The sequence below is a fragment of the Dendrobates tinctorius genome, unplaced genomic scaffold, assembly GCF_039654945.1.
Source record: "Dendrobates tinctorius isolate UK_male_01 unplaced genomic scaffold, ASM3965494v1 ptg000490l, whole genome shotgun sequence".
NCBI classification, from domain to species: domain Eukaryota; kingdom Metazoa; phylum Chordata; class Amphibia; order Anura; family Dendrobatidae; genus Dendrobates; species Dendrobates tinctorius.
The window spans coordinates 175,163-194,563 of NW_027362151.1; the positions used below are offsets into that span (position 1 = coordinate 175,163).

The 19,401-nt window shown below is 49.4% G+C and overlaps 1 protein-coding gene across 3 annotated transcripts in view; it reads right to left on the reverse strand.

Moving 5' to 3' along the window:
* The window catches only part of LOC141078019 (solute carrier family 66 member 2-like), a 73,865-nt gene that overhangs the window by 38,699 nt on the left and 15,765 nt on the right, over positions 1–19,401 (reverse strand). The window contains exon 1 of one of the 3 annotated variants that reach the window (XM_073564815.1): positions 12,104–12,192. The exons of 1 other annotated variant lie outside the window; for it this stretch is intronic. The gene's annotated coding sequence lies outside the window, so the exon portion shown is untranslated. Of the gene's footprint in view, positions 1–5,453; positions 5,630–12,103; positions 12,193–19,401 lie in introns of those variants that run through there. One more of the 3 variants, XM_073564813.1, reaches the window with a different exon arrangement.

Consider the following 19,401-nt stretch of genomic DNA (forward strand, 5'->3'; position numbering starts at 1 on the left):
TGGTCACTGCCATTTCCCCCCTTCCACCACTCCCCAGGTGATGCGCTAATTGGGACGCCCAACTGACCAATGGTATTAAAAGGAAGGGGTGTCCGGCCACACCTCTTATTCCCGGCTGACCCCTGGAAGCTGTTGTAACCGCTCATTGGCCGGCTTGCTTGTCGGTTGTGGACAGGACCTTTGCGACCGTTATGAAATGTAATTGCTTTTCTCTGCTTTTGTAATTAATAAAGTGTGACCGACCTGTTTCACCCCGTCTAGGCCTGTCCGTGTGTTCATTACGGGACTGGTGGGAGGGGGGAAGGCACTGTTTGACACACACGGGTCTCTGCAGTCTACACAGACATGACATGTAACTCCCCATCAGACACGAAGTGTAACTCCACATCAGACACGACGTGTAACTGCCCATCAGACACGACGTGTAACCCCCATCAGACACGACGTGTAACCCCCATCAGACAGGACGTTTAACTCCCCATCAGACACGACGTGTAACCCCCATCAGACACGACGTGTAACTCCCCATCAGACACGACGTGTAACTCCACATCAGACACGACGTGTAACTCCACATCAGACACGACGTGTAACTGCCCATCAGACACGACGTGTAACCCCCATCAGACACGACGTGTAACCCCCATCAGACACGACGTTTAACTCCCCATCAGACACGACGTGTAACCCCCATCAGACACGACGTGTAACTCCCCATCAGACACGACGTGTAACTCCACATCAGACACGACGTGTAACTCCACATCAGACACGACGTGTAACTCCACATCAGACATGACATGTAACTCCACATCAGACATGACATGTAACTCCCCATCAGACACGAAGTGTAACTCCACATCAGACACGACGTGTAACCCCCATCAGACACGACGTGTAACTCCCCATCAGACACGACGTGTAACTCCACATCAGACATGACGTGTAACTCCACATCAGACACGACGTGTAACTCCACATCAGACACAACGTGTAACTCCCATCAGACACGACGTGTAACACCCCATCAGACACGACGTGTAACCCCCATCAGACATGACGTGTAACTCCACATCAGACACGACGTGTAACCCCCATCAGACATGACGTGTAACCCCCATCAGACACGACGTGTAACTCCACATCAGACACAACGTGTAACTCCATATCAGACACGACGTGTAACCCCCATCAGACACGACGTGTAACTCCCCATCAGACACAACGTGTAACTCCACATCAGACATGACGTGTAACCCCCCCATCAGACATGACGTGTAACCCCTCATCAGACTCGACGTGTAACCCCCCCATCAGACACGACGTATAACTCCATATCAAACACGATGTGTAACTCCCCATCAGACACAACGTGTAACTCCACATCAGACACAACGTGTAACTCCACATCAGACACAACGTGTAACTCCACATCAGACATGACGTGTAACCCCCCATCAGACACGACGTGTAACCCCTCATCAGACACGACGTGTAACCCCTCATCAGACACGACATGTAACCCCCCATCAGACACGACGTGTAACTCCACATCAGACACGACATGTAACCCCTCATCAATCACAACCGTAACTCCACATCAGACACGACGTGTAACCCCCCCATCAGACATGAAATGTAACCCCACATCAGACACAATGTGTAACCCCTCATCAATCACAACGGTACCTCCACATCAGACACAACGTGTAACCCCCATCAGACACAATGTGTAACCCTCATCAGGCACAACCGTAACTCCACATCAGACACAACGTGTAACCCCCCATCAGACACAACGTGTAACTCCCCCATCAGACACAATGTGTAACCCCCCATCAGACAAGACGTGTAACTCCCCATCAGACACAACGAGTAACCCTCATCAGACACAACCGTAACTCCACATCAGACACGACGTGTAACCCCCATCAGACACAACGTGTAACCCCCCATCAGACATGACGTGTAACTCCCCATCAGACACAACGTGTAACCCTCATCAGACACAACCGTAATTCCACATCAGACACAACGTGTAACCCCCCCATCAGACACGACATGTAACCCACATCAGACACGACGGGTAACCTCCATCAGACACAACGTGTAGCCCCCCATCAGACACAACGTGTAACCCCTCATCAGACACAACCGTACCTCCACATCAGACATGACGGGTAACCCCCATCAGACAACGTGTAACCCCTCATCAGACACAACCGTAACTCCACATCAGACATGACGGGTAACCCCCATCAGACACGACGTGTAACCACCCCATCAGACACAACGTGTAACTCCACATCAGACACGACATGTAACCCCCATCAGACACGATGTGTAACCCCCCCATCAGACACGACGTGTAACTCCACATCAGACACGACGTGTAACTCCCCATCAGACACGACATGTAACCCCCATCAGACACGATGTGTAACCCCCCCATCAGACACGACGTGTAACTCCACATCAGACACGACGTGTAACTCCACATCAGACACAACCGTAACTCCACATCAGACACAACGTGTAACTTCACATCAGACACGACGTGTAACCCCCCATCAGACACAACCGTAACTCCACATCAGACATGACGGGTAACCCCCAACAGACACAACCGTAACCCCCCATGAGACACAATGTGTAACTCCCCATCAAACACAACGTGTAACTCCACATTGGACACCACGTTTAACTGCCCATCAGACACAAAATGTAACCCCCAATTAGACACGACGTGAACCCCCCCATCAGACATCTGTTAACCTCCTGTCTGCGACCACTGATGATGTCACCCCCACTCCAGTGATGTCATCTTTCTAAGCACAGGTAACCATTTTTTTTCCCTAAGCTGTGCTTAAGGTGTTTTTGCCCCCGGTGGCCATTAGGATTATTGCACTGTGGTGTAGTTTGTTCTAAGTTTGCCCCCGGTGGTGGTGAGCATCATTGCACTCTAGTTTCTTTTGTTTAGTGCACATGATTATAATGCAGGTGTGATAGCTTTCTCTGCTATAAAAGAGTCACAGGTGTTGCAATCAGTGTTGGTGAGAGTGTTCATTTCAACCATCTTTGGTGGAGGAAGGATCTAGAGAGAGGTCCTGGCAGCTCAGTTAGAGCTCTGGTGTGAAAGGAGTCATAGGGGATTTCCTGGTAGCTCTGACAGAGCTTGGTGGCAGCGATTCAGGAGGAGAGCTGCATGCTGGTGGTGGACTCTGTTGCCAGGAGCAAGTGCAACAGAGTAAAGCTAAGTGGTGTTTCCCCGTTTGTGTTTTCTCCTTAGTGTGTATTAGTACAGCGGTGGGGCCAGTGCCTGTGCCACCCAGCTCCCTAGCAAGGGATAGGTGTAGGGTGTGCTAGGGCGACAGGTTCGTGATCGGCGCCCGGTGCGGAACCGGCATAGGGAACGTTATGAGCGGTAGGGACACTGACTCAGGGGAGTGCAGGAGGTCTCCACGTCCCCTTTCCCTATCGCAGGGCCTACCGTTGTAACTGTTTCCTTTCCCCCGTGTCTTGCTGTTTCAGTTACCGGCCCGCGAGCCATGTCACACAGGACGGGTCCACGTGACATCAAGCTGCTCCTCCAATGTAGGGCGGTGGCAGACTGCATCAGCAGAATAGTGAGTGCAGCTTTGGAGTATAATACAGGATGTAACTCAGGATCAGTAATGTATGTACACAGTGACTGCACCAGCAGAATAGTGAGTGCAGCTCCGGAGGATAATACAGGATGTAACTCAGGATCAGTAATGTAATGTATGTACACAGTGACTGCATCAGCAGAATAGTGAGTGCAGCTCTGGAGTATAATACATGATGTAACTCAGGATCAGTAATGTATGTACACAGTGACTGCACCAGCAGAATAGTGAGTGCAGCTTTGGAGTATAATACAGGATGTAACTCAGGGTCAGTAATGTAATGTATGTACACAGTGACTGCACCAGCAGAATAGTGAGTGCAGCTCTGGAGTATAATACAGGATGTAACTCAGGGTCAGTAATGTAATGTATGTACACAGTGACTGCACCAGCAGAATAGTGAGTGCAGCTCTGGGGTATAATACAGGATGTAACTCAGGGTCAGTAATGTAATGTATGTACACAGTGACTGCACCAGCAGAATAGTGAGTGCAGCTCTGGGGTATAATACAGGATGTAACTCAGGATCAGTAATGTAATATATGTACACAGTGACTGCACCAGCAGAATAGTGAGTGCAACTCTGGAGTATAATACAGGATGTAACTCAGGGTCAGTAATGTAATGTATGTACACAGTGACTGCACCAGCAGAATAGTGAGTGCAGCTCTGGGGTATAATACAGGATGTAACTCAGGATCAGTAATGTAATGTATGTACACAGTGACTGCACCAGCAGAATAGTGAGTGCAGCTCTGGGGTATAATACAGGACGTAACTCAGGATCAGTAATGTAATGTATGTACACAGTGACTGCACCAGCAGAATAGTGAGTGCAGCTCTGGGGTATAATACAGGACGTAACTCAGGATCAGTAATGTAATGTATATACACAGTGACTGCACCAGCAGAATAGTGAGTGCAGTTCTGGAGTATAATACAGGATGTAACTCAGGATCAGTAATGTAATGTATGTATACAGTGACTGCAACAGCAGAATAGTGAGTTCAACTCTGGAGTATAATACAGTATGTAACTCAGGATCAGTAATGTAATGTATGTACACAGTGACTGCACCAGCAGAATAGTGAGTGCAGCTCTGGAGTATAATACAGGACGTAACTCAGGATCAGTAATGTAATGTATGTATACAGTGACTGCACCAGCAGAATAGTGAGTGCAGTTCTGGAGTATAATACAGGATGTAACTCAGGATCAGTAATGTAATGTATGTATACAGTGACTGCAACAGCAGAATAGTGAGTTCAACTCTGGAGTATAATACAGTATGTAACTCAGGATCAGTAATGTAATGTATGTACACAGTGACTGCACCAGCAGAATAGTGAGTGCAGCTCTGGGGTATAATACAGGATGTAACTCAGGATCAGTAATGTAATGTATGTACACAGTGACTGCACCAGCAGAATAGTGAGTGCAGCTCTGGAGTATAATTCAGGATGTAACTCAGGATCAGTAATGTAATGTATGTACAAAGTGAATGCACCAGCAGAATAGTGAGTGCAGCTCTGGGGTATAATACAGGATGTAACTCAGGATCAGTAATGTATGTACACAGTGACTGCACCAGCAGAATAGTGAGTGCAGCTCTGGAGTATAATACAGGATGTAACTCAGGATCAGTAATGTAATGTATGTACACAGTGACTGCACCAGCAGAATAGTGAGTGCAGCTCTGGAGTATAATACAGGATGTAACTCAGGATCAGTAATGTATGTACACAGTGACTGCACCAGCAGAATAGTGAGTGCAGCTCTGGGGTATAATAACATCCCATGACTTACATGCCTAATACGTCTTGTGGTATGTTGCAGGTTTCCGATTGTTGCTGTGTCGGTGGCTCCTGCAGTGACGGGGGTCAGTGGATGCTCAGTTGGGGGTCAGTGGATGCTCAGTTGGGGGTCAGTGGATGCTCCTGAGAACGGCTCTTATGGAGGACAGAAGTTCAGACGCTCCTGATTCAAACACCAAAACATGTAGTGACAGCTCAGGAGGGAAGGGTTGTGGCTTCCTGTGATTACAGGACATGTACAGGCGGCCACATCTCCACTCACATTCAGGAGAGATACTGGTGCTGTGGGGGGGGGCAGACACTACACTCATTACTACACCCCGTATACAGATATAAGACCGGGGGTCACACTCTACACCTTGTATACAGATATAAGACCGGGGGTCACACTCTACACCCCGTATACAGATATAAGACCGGGGGTCACACTCTACACCCCGTATACAGATATAAGACCGGGGGTCACACTATACACCCCGTATACAGATATAAGACCGGGGGTCACACTATACACCTTGTATACAGATATAAGACCGGGGGTCACACTCTACACCCCGTATACAGATATAAGACCGGGGGTCACACTCTACACCCCGTATACAGATATAAGACCGGGGGTCACACTATACACCCCGTATACAGATAAAAGACCGGGGGTCACACTCTACACCCCGTATACAGATATAAGACCGGGGGTCACACTATACACCCCGTATACAGATAAAAGACCGGGGGTCCCACTCTACACCCCCGTATACAGATATAAGACCGGGGGTCACACTCTACACCCCGTATACAGATATAAGACCGGGGGTCACACTATACACCCCGTATACAGATAAAAGACCGGGGGTCACACTCTACACCCCGTATACAGATATAAGACCGGGGGTCACACTCTACACCCCGTATACAGATATAAGACCGGGGGTCACACTCTACACCCCCGTATACAGATATAAGACCGGGGGTCACACTCTACACCCCGTATACAGATATAAGACCGGGGGTCACACTCTACACCCCGTATACAGATATAAGACCGGGGGTCACACTCTACACCCCGTATACAGATATAAGACCGGGGGTCACACTCTACACCCCGTATACAGATATAAGACCGGGGGTCACACTCTACACCCCGTATACAGATATAAGACCGGGGGTCACACTCTACACCCCGTATACAGATATAAGACCGGGGGGGTCACACTCTACACCTTGTATACAGATATAAGACCGGGGGTCCCACTCTACACCCCCGTATACAGATATAAGACCAGGGGTCACACTCTACACCCCGTATACAGATATAAGACCGGGGGTCACACTCTACGCCCCGTATACAGATATAAGACCGGGGGTCACACTCTACGCCCCGTATACAGATATAAGACCGGGGGTCGCACTCTACACCCCGTATACAGATATAAGACCGGGGGTCCCACTCTACACCCCGTATACAGATATAAGACCGGGGGTCACACTCTACACCCCGTATACAGATATAAGACCGGGGGTCACACTCTACACCCCGTATACAGATATAAGACCGGGGGTCACACTCTACACCCCGTATACAGATATAAGACCGGGGGTCACACTCTACACCCCGTATACAGATATAAGACCGGGGGTCACACTCTACACCCCCGTATACAGATATAAGACGGGGGGTCACACTCTACACCCCGTATACAGATATAAGACCGGGGGTCCCACTCTACACCCCGTATACAGATATAAGACGGGGGGTCACACTCTACACCCCGTATACAGATATAAGACCGGGGGTCACACTCTACACCCCGTATACAGATATAAGACCGGGGGTCACACTCTACACCCCGTATACAGATATAAGACCGGGGGTCACACTCTACACCCCGTATACAGATATAAGACTGGGGGTCACACTCTACACCCCGTATACAGATATAAGACCAGGGGTCACACTCTACACCCCGTATACAGATATAAGACCGGGGGTCACACTCTACACCCCGTATACAGATATAAGACCGGGGGTCACACTCTACACCCCGTATACAGATATAAGACCGGGGGTCACACTCTACACCCCGTATACAGATATAAGACCGGGGGTCACACTCTACACCCCGTATACAGATATAAGACCGGGGGTCACACTCTACACCCCGTATACAGATATAAGACTGGGGGTCACACTCTACACCCTGTATACGTGAACACAGAGTGCTGCTCTTGAGAAGGTATTGTGTGCAAGACACCATAGTACTGGCAGGAACACAATGCCCCACATACACGACACACGCGGGGTGCAACGGCCCTGCATCAGGTATCAGTCATTTAAAAAGTAATTTCTAAAATTAAAAGTGATCAGATTATTCACATGGTAAAGGTTACCTCTGCTGATTGGTGGGGCTTCGACTGTTAGGTCCCTTACTGATCTGTGGAGAAGGGCTCTGATCGCTGGGGCCATTACTGATCTGTAGAGAGGGGCTCTGATCGCTGGGACCCTTACTGATCTGCAGAGTGGGGCTCTGATCGCTGGGGCCATTACTGATCTGTAGAGAGGGGCTCTGATCGCTGTGACCCTTACTGATCTGTAGAGTGGGGCTCTGATCGCTGGGGCCATTACTGATCTGCAAAATGGGGCTGTGATTGCTGGGGCCATTACTGATCTGTAGTGAGGGGCTCTAATCGCTGGGACCCTTACAGATCTGTAGAGTGGGGCTCTGTTCGCTGGGACCCTTACGGATCTGTAGAGAGGCTCTGATCGCTGGTACCATTACGGATCTGTAGAGAGAGGCTCTGATCGCTAGGACCATTACTGATCTGTAGAATGGGGCTCTGATCGCTGGGTCCCTTACTGATCTGTAGAATGGGGCTCTGATCGCTGGGACCCTTACTGTTATGTAGAATGGGGCTCTGATCGCTGGGACCCTTACTGATCTGTAGAGTGGGGCTCTTTTTGCTGGAGCCATTACTGATCTGTAGAATGGGGCTCTGATCGCTGGGACGCTTACTGATCTGTAGAGTTGGGATCTGATCCCTGGGGCTATTACTGATCTGTAGAATGGGGCTCTGTTCGCTGGGGCCATTAGTGATCTGTAATGTGGGGCTCTGTTCGCTGGGACCCTTACTGATCTGCAGAGAGGGGCTCTGATCGCTGGGACCCTTACTGATCTGCAGAGAGGGGCTCTGATCGCTGGGACCCTTACTGATCTGTGGAATGGGCTTCTGATCGCTGGGGCCATTACTGATCTGTAGAGTTGGGTTCTGACCGCTGGGGCCAATACTGATCTGTAGAGAGGGGCTCTGATCGCTGGGACCCTTAATGATCTGTAGAATGGGGCTCTGATCGCTGGGGCCATTACTGATCTGTAGAGTGGGGCTCTGATCACTAGGAACATTAGTGATCTGTAGAGTGGGGCTCTGATCTGTAGAATGGGGCTCTGATCGCTAGGAATCTTACTGATCTGTAGAGTTGGGCTCTGATCACTGGGGCCATTACTGATCTGTAGAATGGGGCTCTGATCGCTAGGAATCTTACTGATCTGTAGAGTTGGGCTCTGATCGCTGGGGCCATTACTGATCTGTAGAGAGGGGCTCTGATCGCTGGGACCCTTAATGATCTGTAGAATGGGGCTCTGATCGCTGGGGCCATTACTGATCTGTAGAGTGGGGCTCTGATCACTAGGAACATTAGTGATCTGTAGAGTGGGGCTCTGATCTGTAGAATGGGGCTCTGATCGCTAGGAATCTTACTGATCTGTAGAATGGGGCTTTGATCGCTGGGGCCATTACTGATCTGTAGAGTGGGGCTCTGATCGCTGGGACGCTTACTGGTCTGTAGAGTGGGGCTCTGATCGCTGGGACCCTTACTGATCTGTAGAGTGGGGCTCTGATCGCTGGAGCCATTACTGATCTGTAGAATGGGGCTCTGATCGCTGGGATGCTTACTGGTCTGTAGAGTGGGGCTCTGATCGCTGGGACTCTTAGTGATCTGTAGAGTTGGGATCTGATCAGATCCCAGAGTTGGGACCCTCAGAGTTGGGATCTGACGCTTACTGATCTGTAGAGTTGGGCTCTGATCGCTGGGGCTATTACTGATCTGTAGAGTGGGGCTCTAATCACTAGGAACATTAGTGATCTGTAGAGTGGGGCTCTGATCTGTAGAATGGGGCTCTGATCGCTAGGAATCTTACTGATCTGTAGAGTTGGGCTCTGATTGCTGGGGCCATTACTGATCTGTAGAATGGGGCTCTGATCGCTAGGAATCTTACTGATCTGTAGAGTTGGGCTCTGATCGCTGGGGCCATTACTGATCTGTAGAGAGGGGCTCTGATCGCTGGGACCCTTAATGATCTGTAGAATGGGGCTCTGATCACTAGGAACATTAGTGATCTGTAGAGTGGGGCTCTGATCTGTAGAATGGGGCTCTGATCGCTAGGAATCTTACTGATCTGTAGAATGGGGCTTTGATCGCTGGGGCCATTACGGATCTGTAGAGTGGGGCTCTGATCGCTGGGACGCTTACTGGTCTGTAGAGTGGGGCTCTGATCGCTGGAGCCATTACTGATCTGTAGAATGGGGCTCTGATCGCTGGGACGCTTACTGGTCTGTAGAGTGGGGCTCTGATCGCTGGGACCCTTAGTGATCTGTAGAGTTGGGATCTGATCAGATCCCAGAGTTGGGACCCTCAGAGTTGGGATCTGACGCTTACTGATCTGTAGAGTTGGGCTCTGATCGCTGGGGCTATTACTGATCTGTAGAATGGGGCTCTGTTCGCTGGGACCCTTACTGATCTGTAGAGTTGGGCTCTGATCGCTGGGGCTATTACTGATCTGTAGAATGGGGCTCTGTTCGCTGGGACCCTTACTGTTCTGTAGAAAGCGGCTCTGATCGCTGGGGCCATTAGTAATCTGTAGTGTGGGGCTCTGATCGCTGGGACCCTTACTGATCTGTGGAATGGGCTTCTGATCGTTGGGGCCATTACTGATCTGTAGAGTTGGGTTCTGACCGCTGGGGCCAATACTGATCTGTAGAGAGGGGCTCTGATCGCTGGGACCCTTAATGATCTGTAGAAAGGGGCTCTGATCGCTGGGGCCATTACTAGTCTGTAGAATGGAGCTCTGTTCACTAGGAACATTAGTGATCTGTAGAGTGGGGCTCTGATCGCTGGGACCCTTACTAATCTGTACAGTGGAGCTCTGTTCGCTGGGGCCATTACTGATCTGTAGAGTGGGGCTCTGATCAATTGGGACCCTTACTGATCTGTAGAGTGGGGATCTGATCGCTGGGAACCTTACTGATCTGTAGAATGGGGCTCTGATCGCAAGGAATCTTACCGATCTGTAGAGTGGGGCTCTGATCGCTGGGGCCATTACTTATCTGTAGAATGGGGCTCTGATCGCTGGGACCCTTACTGATCTGTAGAGTGGGGCTCTGATCGCTTGGGCCATTACTGATGTGGTGTGTGGGGCTCTGTTCGCTGGGACCCTTACTGATCTGCCGAGAGGGGCACTGATCGCAGGGACCCTTACTGATCTGTAGAATGGGGCTCTGATCGCTGCGTCCCTTACTGATCTGTAGAACGGGGCTCTGATCACTGGGACCCTTACTGATCTGTAGAGTGGGGCTTTGATCGCTGAGGCCATTACTGACCTGTAGAGAGGGGCTCTGATCGCTGGGACCCTTACTGATCTGTAGAGTGGGGCTTTGATCGCTGGGGCCATTACTGATCTGTACAGAAGGGCTCTGATTGCTGGGACCCTTACTGATCTGTAGAGAGGGGCTCTGATCGCTGGGACCTTTAGTGATCTGTAGAGTCAGGCTCTGATCGCTGGGGCTATTACTGATCTGTAGAATGGGGCTTTGATCACTGGGGCCATTACTGATCTGTAGAGAGGGGCTCTGATCGCTGGAACCCTTACTGATCTGTAGAGTGGGGCTTTGATCGCTGGGGCCATTACTAATCTGTAGAGAGGGGCTCTGATCGCTGGGACCCTTACTGATCTGTAGAGAAGGGCTCTGATCGCTGGGACCTTTAGTGATCTGTAGAGTCAGGCTCTGATCGCTGGGGCTATTACTGATCTGTAGAATGGGGCTTTGATCACTGGGACCATTACTGATCTGTAGAGAAGGGCTCTGATTGCTGGGACCCTCACTGATCTGTAGAGTGGGGCTCTGAGCGCTGGGACCTTTAATGATCTGTAGAATGGGGCTGTGATCGCTGGGGCCATTACTGATCTGTAGAGAAGGGCTCTGATCGCTGGGACTCTCACGGAACAAGAGAACGAGGATCTAAAATGTCCCGTTTGTATGGGGCGATGGCTGCCAGCAGCAATCTCATAGAGAATGAATGGAGCGATGGTGAATGCAGCAGATTTGTTGTGACTGTCTCGTTCATGTGATTGCAGCTTGCAGAAATCCATGCGTTGCTTCCAGAATTACCTATTCTGATGAAGGTACGGATTTTCTAAAATGCTGCTACAATTTCTGCAATCAATCTTCTACATGTGAACACAGCACTGGTGGGGGGTCAGCTGGTGACATCATGTACCACATGTGACATCACAGGCCTCTCGCCGGTGCAGGGCGCCCTGTAGCTGCTTGCTGTCAGTGGGGTATGGAGACTGACGGAGGGGTACTCACCGCAGAGCAGCCTCCTGTACAGGTCGGACAGCTGAGCTGGAAAAGAGGAGGAGGAGGCTGCAGGGAATATGTAAACAGCTGGAGAGAACTTCCTGCACAGGATGGAATTACCGACCCTGCGGCTCACTGACTACTGCTGGAGGCCACCACCGACCCTGCACCCCGCGGGCTGCAAGACGCTGACATGTCAGGACAAAGCGTCATCCCTTGCAGCTACTGGGGATGAACAGGAATGACACAATGTGGAGGGATGTGATGTAATACCACAAATGCATGATGTCACCGTATATCTCCCATGCAATCACAGGATGCCCCCTGCCCAGGAAACTGCACATGGGTCCTGATTAAGGGGACCCATGATAAAGCAGTACCCTGACCAGTACCCAGACCAGCACCATGACCTGTGCCCAGACCAGCACCTTGACCAGTGCCCAGACCAGCGCCCTGACCAGCACCCAGACCAGCACCTTGACCAGCACCCAGACCAGCACCTTGACCAGTGCCCAGGCCAGCACCCAGACCAGTAGGCCAGCACCCAGACCAGTAGACCAGTACCCAGACCGGTACCCTTACCTGTATCCTGACCAGTAGACCAGTACCCTGACCTGTATCCAGACCAGTAGATCAGTACCCAGACCAGTAGACCAGTACCCAGACCAGTACACTGACCTCTACCCAGACCAGTACCCTGACCTCGACCCAGACCAGTACCCAGTCCAGTACCCTGACCAGTAGACCAGTACACTAACCTGTACCTAGACCAGCACCCAGACCAGTACACCAGAACCCAGACCAGTAGACCAGGACCCAGACCAGTACCCGGACCAGTAGCCAGACCAGCACCCAGACTGGCACAGGAAACAGTGGCAACTTCTCAGCCACTGCGGTCAGCACAGGGTAGCTGTAAATAACACAGCTTATATTATAAAGGAAAACAGAATGTGCCTATGCCTAACAACCTGTACACTAACACCAAAGTCACATTGTGCAGCCCCCACTCGACCACTGAGGATCGGCCTCTGATGGTGTCTCTGGTGTCTGCCATAAGGCGTCAGCAGAAGAGGCTTCGAGTTATTCCCATTTGGGACCTTTATAGATTTCCCACAAATCTACCTTAAGATTGGGGCCCCATGAACTCTCCATGAATAGAAAGGTGGCCACGGACAAAAGTCCACCCCTATACCTGTCTATGGGAGCTTCGAGAATTACCAATCCAGATCACGCAGAAATGTTAGGATCTCTCATAGCAATTAATGGATGGATGACCTCACATCCCAGGCACGGTGAAGTTATGACATCACACTGGAGACATCCCGCACATGGTAGACTTATGACATCACACTGGAGACGCCCTGCCCATGGTGGAGCTATAACATCACACTGGAGATGTGCTGCACATGGTGGGGTTGTGACATCACACTGGAGACGTTCCGCACACGAAGTTATGATATCACACTGGAAAAGTCCAGCACACTGTGGAGCTATGACATCACACTGGAGACATCCCGCACACGGTGGGGTTATGACATCACACTAGAGAAGTCCACACACGGTGGAGATATGACATCACACTGGAGACGTCCAGCACACGGTGGAGCTATGACATCACACTGGAGACATCCCGCACACAGTGGAGTTATGACATCACACTGGAGACGTCCAGCACACGCTGAAGTTATGACATCACACTGGAGACGTCCAGCACACGGTGGAGCTATGACATCACACTGGAGATATCCCGCACACGGTGGGGTTATGACATCACACTGGAGAAGTCCACACACAGTGGAGATATGACATCACACTGGAGACGTCCAGCACACGGTGGAGCTATGACATCACACTGGAGACATCCCGCACACAGTGGAGTTATGACATCACACTGGAGACGTCCAGCACACGGTGGAGCTATGACATCACACTGGAGACATCCCGCACACAGTGGAGTTATGACATCACACTGGAGACGTCCAGCACACGCTGAAGTTATGACATCACAATGGAGACGTCCGGCACACGAAATTATGACATCACACTGGAGACGTTCGGCACACGGCGGAGCTATGACATCACACTGGAGACTTCCCGCACACGGTGGGGTTATGAGATCACACTGGAGAAGTCCACACACGGTGGAGATATGATATCACACTGGAGACGTCCGGCACACGGCGAAACGATGACATCACACTGGAGACTTCCCGCACACGGTGGGGTTATGACATCACACTGGAGAAGTCCACACACGGTGGAGATATGATATCACACTGGAGACGTCCGGCACACGGCGAAACGATGACATCACACTGGAGACTTCCGACACACGGTGGGGTTATGACATCACACTGGAGACTTCCCGCACACAGCGGGGTTATGAAATCAAACTGGAGTCGTCCAGCACAAGGTGAAGCTATGACATCACACTGGAGACATCCTGCACACGGTGGAGTTATGACATCACACTGGAGACATCCCGCACACGGTGGAGCTATGACATCACACTGGAGAAGTCCACACACGGAGTTATGACATCAAACTGGAGTCGTCCAGCACAAGGTGGAGCTATCACACCACACAGGAGACGTCCTACATAGAGTGGAGTTATGACATCACTCTGGAGACGTCCCACACACGGTGTAGCTATGACATCACACTGGAGACGCCCTACACACGGTGGAGCTATGACATCACACTGGAGACGTCCTACACACGGTGGAGCTATGACATCACACTGGAGACGTCCTGCAGCTTTTTGCATTTAATTAAAAACAGAGTAGCGCTGAATGGGTTAATACAGAGAGCCCTGAACTGCAGGCTTAAAAGATGACCATTCCTAGTACGGACCATCCCTGATGAAGGAAGCTGTGCACTCCCGAAACCGGTAGGAAGGAATTGGTCCGTAGTATTCATTGGATCTAACAACGTGACTGCTCACGTCACGAAGGTCCTGCAGCTACCAGCAGCCGACGGCACCACGCTGTGGACTGTGCTGCGAAGAACGCCGGCGCTCCGTGGGAACAGTGAGTAATATAAGAGACTGTCACCGGCCGGGACAGTTCTCTATTTAACTCATTTTGGAAGTGACTTACTCCAGCCTTCAGCTACTTTACTGTGCATGCGGCAAGGACAGTTCTATAGTAATCCTCCTAGCTATGGAACTCTGATGCGGTTCAGCTTGGAGGAAATGGGTGCAGTCTCTTCCGTGATAGACACAATTAAGGTAGAGTGAAAAGGGGTGATGTTTTGAAGTTTTTTCTATGGGACTTATTTATATTACAGAATTATAAGTTGTGGTTTGTTTTCCATTTTTTTTATTTTATTGCTCTACTAATAAGTCCGATCTTAGGGGAGTGTGGATATTTCAGCGCAGACACAACTTAACAATTTCTTATTTTAATTTACAACAGTGTGGTGAGTTGTCCTGTCGCGCGGTGGGTATCCATACAGGAACACTGGCGCCCCCAAATATTTTCTTTTGTATCAATGTTAATAAATGCTTAACTCCATATCAACATGGATTTATGAAGGATCGCTCCTGTCAGACTGATCAGCTTCTATAAGGATGTAAGCTCTCAAATGGACCCAGGAGAATCATTGGATGTCATTTATCTCGACTTCTCTAAAGTATGTGACACTGTCCCACATAAAAGATTGGTCAGTAAGAGGAGAAAGCTTGGGCTAGGGGAAAATGTGTGGAGATGGGTAGGTAGCTGGCTTAGTGATAGAAAGCAAAGAGTGGTTACTAATGGGGCATCCTCAGATTGGGCCAGGGTTACTAGTGGGGGACCACATGGGTCTGTATTGGGCCCTGTTATGAATGAGTCACCGAAGGAGGAAAAAACAAAAATACAAGCTAAGTCCAGAAACCGGAGAGGTTGGTAGCTATCGGACTGCAGACCCCTGATCCTATCCACAACAACTAACAGTAGCCGTGGGGTGTTCCCACGGTGCCCTAGACCCCTCGATCACAGCCAGAGAACTAAATAAGCCTAAAGAAAGAAAGGGGAAATCTAAACTGCCCCACAGCAGACCCCAAAGCAATAGGCAGCCCCCAACATTTAATGACGGTGAAGCAAGATGAAAACACTAACACAGATAGAAAGATAGACTGAGCAAACGATGGGGCCCAAGCTAACTAAAAAGGACAGGATAGAAAAGCTGCTGTCTGCAATCCGTAAAAAACCCTACCAAAAAATGTCCCAACCGTCTGATAGGAAAAACAGGCCCTGAAGTCGCTAGGACTTCAAAAAGACTATATCAGCACTCAGGTAAATTCTGAAGACAGAGCAAAGAGACAAACTGATCAGAGACAAAAATGGAACTCAGCACACGCCCCGACCAGGGATGGCTGAACTCCAAAAAACAAGGTAAACAAAACAAAACTAATAAGTTCAATAGCAGAGCAAAAACTAATCTTTGGGAAGCAGGAATCAGACTGGTCTCCAAGAATCCAGCAGACAAATCACCAGCGACTCAGAAGGGCGTCGGCTGCCTTATATCCAGTCAGAATTTCCTGTTACCCAGTCATCATCTACCAGATCAGGTGTTTGGTAATCAGCCTCACTACCTTCCTTCACCAGAAGAGGGAGTTCATCAGACATCGACTGTGAAGGGGAAAATGAACTCACAACAGTACCTCCCCCTTGAGGAGGGGTCACCGAACCCTCATCCACGCCACCAGGGCGATCAGGATGGGCCCGATGAAAGGCACGAACCAATCTTTCGGCATGAATATCGGATGCAGGGACCCAAGAATTATCCTCCTGGCCATAACCCTTCCATTTAACCAAATACTGGAGTCTCCGTCTAGCCAGGCGAGAATCCAGTATCTTCTCAACCTCATATTCCACATTACCTTCAATCAATACTGGGTCAGGAGGTGCCACCACAGGAACTACCGGCTCAACAAACCTCTTTAACAGAGACTTATGAAACACGTTATGGATTTTAAATGTAACAGGAAGAGCCAATAGAAAAGAGACTGGATTAAGAATCTCCAAAATCTTGTAAGGTCCAATAAATCTAGGTTTAAACTTTGGAGAAGCCACCTTCATAGCGATATTCTTTGATGACAACCAAACCATATCACCCACCTTAAACTGGGGACAAATGGTCCTATGCCGGTTGGAAAACCGCTGGGCCTTTTCCTGGGAAGAGAGACAACTTATCCACCACTTGGTCAAAGATCTGGTGCATTCTCTCCACCACAGTGTCAACACCTGGGCAGGCAGAAGGCTCCACCTGCCCTGAAGAGAATCGAGGATGAAACCCAAAGTTACAAAAAAAAGGTGACATCAAAGTGGCAGAACTGGCTCTATTATTTAAAGCAAATTCGGCCAAGGGCAAAAATGAAACCCAATCATCCTGATCAGCAGAAATAAAACATCTCAAATACGACTCCAAAGTCTGGTTTGTTCTCTCCGTCTGCCCATTGGTCTGAGGGTGAAACGCAGAGGAGAAGGACAACTGAATTCCCAGCTTGGAACAGAAAGTCCTCCAAAATCTAGAAACAAACTGAACTCCTCTGTCAGATACAATGTTCTCAGGAATCCCGTGCAAGCGAACCACCTGTTGCAAGAACAAGGGCACCAACTCTGAGGAAGATGGCAACTTAGGGAGTGGTACAAGATGGACCATCTTAGAGAATCTATCACAAATCACCCAAATAACAGTCATTCTCTGAGAGACAGGCATATCAGAGATAAAATCCATTGAAATATGGGTCCATGGCCTCCTGGGCACCGGCAAAGGCATCAACAACCCATTAGAGCGAGAACAAGGTTTAGACCGAGAGCAAGTCCCACAGGACTGCACAAAATTCCTGACATCACGAGACAAGGCAGGAAAACCAAAAAGACAGACTCACCAAATCTCTAGTACCAAAAATACCTGGATGACCAGCCAATGCAGAGCAATGAACTTCAGACATCACTCTCTTCCTCCACTGGTCAGGAACATACAACTTTCCACTGGGACAACGCTCAGGTTTGTCCTCCTGAAACTCTTCCAGAGCACGTCTCAAATCGGGCGAGATGGCAGAAAGAACTACCCCCTCGCCTAAGATGGTAGCAGGCTTGGTCACAATAGGAGAATCAGCAAAGAAACTAATAGAGAGGGCGTCTGCCTTGACATTCTTAGTGCCCGGAAGAAAAGAGACCACAAAATTAAAACGTGTGAAAAACAAGGCACACCTAGCCTGTCTAGGATTCAAGCGTTTGGCCAACTCCAGGTAAATCAAATTCTTGTGGTCAGTAAGGACCACGACTTGATGTTTAGCTCCCTCCAACCAATGTCTCCACTCCTCAAATGCCCATTTCATGGCTAACAGTTCCCGATTCCCCACATCATAGTTACGTTCGGATGGGGAGAACTTTCGGGAAAAGAAAGCACAGGGATTCATTTTAGATGTTACAGGATCTTTTTGGGACAAAACAGCTCCTGCACCAATCTCAGAAGCGTCCACCTCTACCTGAAACGGGAGTGAGACATCAGTTGCCGCAAAACCGGAGCAGAAGTGAACCTTCGCTTCAGCTCCTGAAAGGAAGAAACAGCCTCCGGAGGCCAATTCAGCACATCAGCGCCCTTCTTAGTCAAATCAGTCAATGGTTTGGCAATGGTTTGGCAATACCAGAAAAATTAGCTATAAATTTACGATAAAAATTAGCAAAACCCAAAAATTTCTGGAGGGCCTTCAAAGAAGTGGGCTGAACCCAATCATAAATGGCCTGTACCTTGGCCTGGTCCATTTCAATAGTTGACAGAGACAAAATAAATCCCAAAAATGAAATCCTCTGTACACCAAAAATAATGAAAACTGAAAGAAAAAGAGCGCAATAGGGTCTTACCCGAGAAAATGAGAAAGTAAAACAATAAGTTATACTCACCCTGTGTAGGAGAGTATTAAGCATAAAGGAACAAAGTCAGCTTGCTGCACATCCAAATGACCACGCCGTGGCCATAAATCATCAGATTCAAAGAAGGAATTTTTATGGATTAGCCGTGCGCTGCCAGACCATCACTCCTCACAAGTTGGGGAGTACTGTACATGTCATCCCCTGAGGAAGAAGTTTTTAACTTTGAAACGCGTTGGGAAATAAATGTTTTAAAGCACACAACTTGTGAGGAGTGATGGTCTGGCAGCGCATGGCTAATCCATAAAAATTCCTTCTTTGAATCTGTACACCAAAAAGGTATTTCGATCCCTTGACATACAGGGAATTCTCCCTCAAAATCCGGAACACAGTCCGAACATGTTCCACATGAGAGTCCCAATCCTTGGAAAAGATTAAAATATCATC